This window comes from Scardinius erythrophthalmus (genome assembly GCF_964197995.2).
Source record: "Scardinius erythrophthalmus genome assembly, chromosome: 2".
Taxonomy (NCBI): domain Eukaryota; kingdom Metazoa; phylum Chordata; class Actinopteri; order Cypriniformes; family Leuciscidae; genus Scardinius; species Scardinius erythrophthalmus.
Genome location: NC_138222.1, coordinates 30,241,765 through 30,249,260, shown reverse-complemented (window position 1 = coordinate 30,249,260; position 7,496 = coordinate 30,241,765).

Genomic DNA, 7,496 nt, shown 5'->3' with positions numbered 1-7,496 from the left:
ATTTAGATATAAAATATATGACAATAAGGGCGTGGTTAACTTTGATTGACAGCTTGATTGACAGCTGACAAGGCAGCGCCAAGGAGAATGACAACATAAGAACCGCCATTTTTTACCACAGTTGAAATATAATACTACTGTTTCTGTATCATGAAATGTAGTTTTAAGAGTTTTTCAGGCGAGAATGTAGTTGTTTAAAGCTCAAATCTGTGGTTTATTTAAAGATTTATGATTTGATCCAGTTGTGAGATCCAGCGATGACCGGGCGCTCGGCGCTCATGTACCCCACCTGAAGCAGCTTTTCCTCGGCTGGCGTTTGCCGCGGACTCTGGCGTCTCTGTAGTGGTTAAACATGAGAAATAATTTGTCTTGTCTATATCTAATGGGCGATTTTTACTATTGTGAATCTATAATTTGGTCCCTGGGGCAATCGTTTTGGCTGTGGGGAAGTTTCATAACTTAATAAGCTATTTAACTTTACCGATGTATAGACTAGAGAGCGCTGACTTTGTATGTTTGACTGAATTGTTTGCTTTATTTGTATAGCTTCTTATACCTTTTACGTATACTTTTATAATGGCTAATATTGATAAAACTGAAATTTAACAAAAAGAGACTGGGTTGAGTTTTGTCATTTTAAATTTTAATACAACGAAGATGATCTGTAATGTTGTTTACTGCAACATCTGTTGTTTAGAACAAATGCACATATTGCCTGGACCATAAAATGTGTAATATTTTTATATTATATTTAAAATGAAAAGAGGCAGGTTTGTGTTTTATATTTCGTTTTGTTATAAATAGGCAAACGTTATGTGCAGTGAATATAATCAATATGCGTTGCCTGAACCACATTTGTGTGGCTATAATGTTTAAGATTTCTTTAAATGAAAACGAAAAGAGTTAGTATGGTGTTTTATAACATATTTCGTTGCCTAAAATATACACAGAGATAACCGGAGTAGCAGAGCGAGCTGAGTGACGCGCGCTGCGTTAGAAGGTGGGCGGGGTTAGGATTTCCCAAGATTTTCCAAGAGGGCGCCGCCCATATCCCCCATAAACGGCTTCAAACCCGTTCTTCAGAAAGTCTATGGGTGACGTCACAGACGCTTTGTCCATATTTTTCACAGTCTATGCTATTAACTAACAAGAAACTCTGATTAATGAATTAGTGAGCAATAGTACTCAGTGGTAGAATGTGGTAGTTCACTTTTAGCTAATCAATACTATTAACTAACAAGAAACTCTGATTAATGAATTAAGTAAAAGTGCTCAGATGAATGTGGCAGTTCACTATTAGCTTATCAATAACTACTATTTTTTTTTCATACCTCCCAGAGGACTTTTAAGAACTACACACAGGTTAATAATTAATGTGAATAATTCATAATGTATAATTAATTCTAATGCAAAGATGATGCTAACCTACTAGTAATGACTCAAGTATTACCAAATCCTTCAGAAGGAATCACTAATTATTTGGATCAGTATTCTAAAGTGAAAAGCCTGATAACTCCATATGACTAAAGTCATTGTAAGCTTTTGAGGTTTATGTAAGGTTTACTAAAATAATTAGTAATTCCTTTAGAAGGATGTAGTAACAATTGAGTCATTACTATATAAAACCTTACTAAAACCTCAAAAGCTTAAAATGACTTCAGTAATCAGAGTTTCTTGATAGTTAATAATAGTAATGCTAGGTCACACTTTAGATTAAGGTCCAATTCTTATTATTAAATCACTATAACTTTGCCTCAATAAACTCCTAATTACTGGTTATTAATAGTTAGTGCGGTGCGGTGTGTTCTGGTCACACAGGGCCTTCAAGCGTGTACTGTCGCAGTGCAGTTGCTTGGCTCTCGGGTGCTTTGTCTCTCTCGCTTCCAGCAGCTACCGCCATCTATACTCATGAGAGTGAAGGGGAGGCAGTTATGTAAGTCCAACCCACTGATGGTTAGAGCGTCTCGTCGGCCAAGACTCTCATGCCACCTCCACGCGGTGCACCATGGCAAACTGGGTACCTTGCGGCCCCAGGCTAAGTGCATGAGGGATCTCGGAGTAGTCTGGAACCACAGAGGTCCTGAGTTCATGGCCCACCGGCGTGTGGACATGCCCTGGCTCTCACCAATCCAGACCCCACCTATGGGTTAAATAGCAATATGCCATCTTGGCAGCAGGAGTTGGCAGTCATGGTGCGAGCGCAGTCGAAGGATTCAGCTACTGGTCTCCCATGGCAGATAACTGAGCGGATGAACCGTCTTACGATCAATGGTCAGGGATCAACACCCAGTTAGCGGGTACTGCGGGGCAACTCATCACTGCTCCAGCTGTCACACATTTGTGCTCCGCTGGTGTTTGTAGTGCTGGGTCCAGAGGTGGATGTTTTGTTCTGGGCATGCATTCATCCACTAACCTTTTGCCCCGGCGTTTGACGTTTCAAGCAACTACGATGGAATTGTCTGGAAAAAACTCTCAGTGACTGGCAACTCGGGAGCCCCCTGTAAACAGGGGTGCTGTCGTTGCTCGGCAGGGCTCGCGTTCTAGGCAGGCGCGTCCTGGTTGTCATCCTGTTACTGCCTCCCAACTGCGTTTGGCATGTTGGAATGTCCGTTCTCTCGGGGTGACTTCCTGTCTCGATGGAGTCCATCCTCGGAAGTCTGCTGTTATAGACAGGGAACTTCTACGACTCAGGGTGAACATCGCAGCATTAAGCGAGACGTGGCTCACCGGAAGTGGCTCTGTACGTGAAGCTAACTTCACGTTTTACTGGACTGGTTATCCCGACAATGAAAGACCTAAGCATGGAGTGGGTTTTGCCATCTGCAATAAGCTGCTCTGTTTCACTGATACTCCCATCTCCATATCTCCCAGGCTGTCGTCACTGCGACTGTACACCACTGCGGGTCCAGTGACATTACTTTCTACCTACGCCCCGACCCTAACCTCGCCAGACGATCAGAAAGATTCTTTCTATCTCCTGCTGAGTGATACTCTTTCCAACATTAGTCGTGGCCACCGCATAGTCATCCTTGGCGATTTCAATGCTCGCGTAGGCAGTAACACCAACGCCTGGCCAGATGTGCTGGGTCCACATGGTGTGGGCTCAATGAACGACAATGGACAGCGCCTCCTCGAGCTTTGCGCTTCACATAAGCTGTGCATCCCATCATCTTTTTTGAAGGCTCATTATGGTCCAAGATGACATGGCAACACCCACGCTTTAAAAGCTGGCATCAACTCGACCATGTTATCATCCAAAAAACCCACCTTCAGGACCTCACGCATGTCAGGTCTATGCACTCTGCTGACTGTGACACAGATCACTCTCTTGTGCGCTGCAAGATTAAACTCAAACCCAAGAGAATCCACCTGTCTCGTCCAAAGCCGTCTCCGACGTTCGACATTCTTGCAACAAAGGTCAAAGGAAAACTGCCAACAGTTTCAGGCTTCGCTGCAAGCCAATTTTTCGTTCTGTCCACCCCCACCCAGGATGCTACATTGGTCTGGTTGCGCTTCCGTAACATAGTTAGGGATTGCGCACTCTCCAGCTTCGGCAGACGCACCCGAAAACAGCCTGACTGGTTTAGGTGCCATGCAGGCACTCTCCTTCCATCTCTTGCGGATAAGCGTGCGGCACGACTGGCTGTCAAACAAGACTCCTCCCCTCAGACAATTGCGCATTGGAAACAGACCCGATCAGAGGTGCAGCGCCTAACACGGGAGGCAAAACACCTTTACTGGGAAAGCATCTGCAGACGAGTAGAACATTGCTCTGCCACTGGTAATTCTGGTGGTATGTACCAAGGGTTAAAGCAAGCTCTAGGTCCTCCTGTGAAGAAGTCCTCCCCACTACGATCTTCAACAGGTGTAATACTCACAAACCTTGACGATCAGCTAAATCGCTGGGTGGAACACTACAGCTCACTGTATGCTGAGCCTGTAACAGCTTGTGAAGCTGCTATATTATCTGCTGTTCCCCAACTCCCAACCATGCTCGAGCTTGACAACAACATCACTCTCAATGAGGTTAAAAAAACCATCAGCCTTCTGAAGAACAACAAAGCCCCTGGTGTGGATGGGCTTCCACCTGAAATCTTCTTAAAGGGATAGTTCACTTTGAAATTCATTTTTGATATGTTTTAGCTTACCTCAAGGGCATCCAAGATGTAGGTGTCTTTGTTTCCGCAGTAGTTTCAATTTTGATATTTTTTAGGTCAAACCGTTCTTGTCTGTCAGTCATATAATGCAGGTCTGTGGTCACTGTCTCAAAACACAAGCACAGAGTCCAAATTAAAACAATTCCCCATCGTCCAAATGAAACAATTCCCCATCATAAGTACACATTGATGGCCTAAGACACGAAACGAGCGGTTTGTGTGAGAAAACGAACAGTATTTATATAGTTTTTAGCTCTTGAAAACAGCACACGTCCAAATGGTCTGACGGCGCGGGCGAGTATAGATGTATACATAGATGTCGCCTTGGCTACTGCAGTTCATTGGAACGAAACCGTAGCAAAGCGACATCTAGTGTATATATCTATGCGGGTATAGATGTATACACTAGATGTCGCCTTCGCTACTGCAGTTCATTGGAACGAAACCGTAGCCAAGGCGACATCTATGTATACATCTATACTCGCCCGCGCCGTCAGACCATTTGGACGTGTGCTGTTTTCAAGAGCTAAAAACTATATAAATACTGTTCGTTTTCTCACACAAACCGCTCGTTTCGTGTCTTAGGCCATCAATGTGTACTTATGATGGGGAATTGTTTCATTTGGACTATGGGGAATTGTTTTAATTTGGACTCTGTGCTTGTGTTTTGAGACAGTGACCATAGACCTGCATTATATGACTGACAGACAAGAACGGTTTGACCTAAAAATATCAAAATTGAAACTACTGCGGAAACAAAGACACCTACATCTTGGATGCCCTTGAGGTAAGCTAAAACATATCAAAAATTAATTTCAAAGTGAACTATCCCTTTAAGTGGTGGCAACACACTTGCCAAGGCACTCTATAACCTCTTTTCAATCTGCTGGAATGAATGCACCATCCCAGACGAATTACGTAACGCTAACATAGTTACTCTGTATAAGAACAAAGGGGATCGCTGTGACTGCAACAACTACCGCGGCATAGCTCTTCTCTCCCAGCCTGGCAAGGTCTTAGCCCGCCTCATTCTCCCACGCGTACAGGTCATTGCAAACAGGATACTCCCGGAGAGCCAGTGCGGCTTCCGTCCTGGTCGTTCAACCATAGACATGATTTTCTCAGTTCGCCAAATCCAAGAGAAATGCATTGAGCAAGGTCGGCCCTTGTATTCAGTCTTTGTCGATCTGACAAAAGCCTTCGACTATGTGAGCAGGTCTGGTCTCTTCATCATCCTCCGTCAACTGGGCTGTCCTCCCAAACTCTTGAAAATCATACAAGAATTTCATGTTCGTACGAAGGCAACAATACAGTTTGAGGGCTCTCGCTCTAAAGAATTTCCAATCTTCTGTGGTGTAAAGCAAGGTTGTGTATTAGCTCCAACTCTTTTTGGTATATTCTTCTCCGCTGTCTTGCGCCGAGCTTTCCCTGTCCCATCTGGAGTGTTACTTCACACACGCAGCTCTGGCAATCTCTTCAACCTGGTAAGACTTCGTGCAAAAACAAAGATCAACCGCGTCCATATCCGGGAACTTCTATATGCAGATGATGCCTTCTTTACCAACTCTGAGACTGAGCTGCAGGCTATGTGCTCCTCCTTTGCTGCTGCTTGTGAGGAGTTCGGATTGAAGATCAGCCTGGGTAAAACTGTGGTCTTCGCCCAGCCTGCTATGCTCTCACCCACAATCACCATCAACAACAGCGTATTGACAAACGTCACAAAGTTCACTTATCTGGGTTCTACAGTCGACACCTCCAACAGTTTAGATTGCGAATTGGACATCCGTATTGGGAAAGCATCAACAACCTTTGGCAGGCTTAGCGAGAGAGTATGGAAGAACAATTCACTGTCTCTCCACCTAAAAATCCAAGTTTACGAGGCCTGTATTCTCAGCACTCTCCTTTATGGCAGTGAAACTTGGTGCTCCTACCGCAGACATGAACACCGTTTGAACACCTTTCACTTTCGATGTCTGCGCTCAATTATTGGCATAACTTGGAAGGATCATGTTCCAAATTCATTTATCCTTTCCATGACCAAGAGCACAGACCTCTACACTATGTTGCGCACCCGTCACTCACGCTGGGCTGGCCACACCTACCGCATGGATGAAAACCGTTACCGAAAGCAATTTTGTACGGCGAAATTGCTGATGCCCCTCGCCCAGTCCGCTACAACGATGTCCTGAAGCGTGATCTTCAGTCATTCGGCCTTCCAAGCGAAAACTGGGAAACTCTTGCTGGTGACCGAGCAATGTGGCACGCTTCCATAACATCTGGTGTCAAAAGATCTTGCCAGCAGTACAAAGACTTCCTCAACAGTAGAAGACTGAAGCGCCATACCAATCGTTGTTCTCGACGCTAAGGGCCTGAACAATAGTTAGTACGGTAGTTGTTTAGTATATTGGGTAGGATTGGGAATGTAGAATAAGGTCATGCAGAACGTATTAATATGTGCTTATATATATATATATATATATATATATATATATATATATATATATATATATATATATATATACACTAATAAACAGCCAATATCCTAGTAATATGCAACTAGTTACTAGTGAGAATTGGACCCTAAACTAAAGTGTTATTAAATGTTAATATTGCGTTCCTCATTTCATCCTGAGTAGTTATTAATTAACGACAGAACAGTAAAGTGACAGCAAATGGATCATTTCTGTTGTTGCTGTTTATGACAAAGCAACTTTAATGGTGATCTGTGACATTTGATTTCTTACCTGCAACATCTCAGCTGTATAGTGCACAGCTTGCTGTCACATCACTGATGTTGCATTATTTAAATTAGATAAGATTAACAATGGCTTGCAGGCTTGTCGATAACTTTTCTGAATAACTAGTTGATTAATAAAAAAAAAAAAATAGATCCAGATCAGAAAGATCAAATCGAATGAAAACCTTATGGTAACATCTGTGGTTATATATAGCCTAGATCTTCTTGTGCCACTGTACTATAGTAAACATGTGGTGTGACATTAGGATAATATGATGACATGGTAATATTACCTTTGATATATTAATATATGTTGCAGCTAAAAAAATATGTTGCATATTTTGAAATGTAATTTGTGACCCTGGATAACAAAACCAGTCTTATGTCGCACGGGTATATTTGTGGCAATAGCCAACAAAACATTGTATGGGTCAAAATTATAGATTTTTCTTTTATGCCAAAAATCATTAGGATATTAAGTAAAGATCATGTTCCATGAAGATATTTTGTAAATTTCCCACCTTAAATATATAAAACATTTATTTTTGTGAATGGATGCAGCACTATCGCCAAAAGAAATGGACAAGTTTAAAGGCGATTTT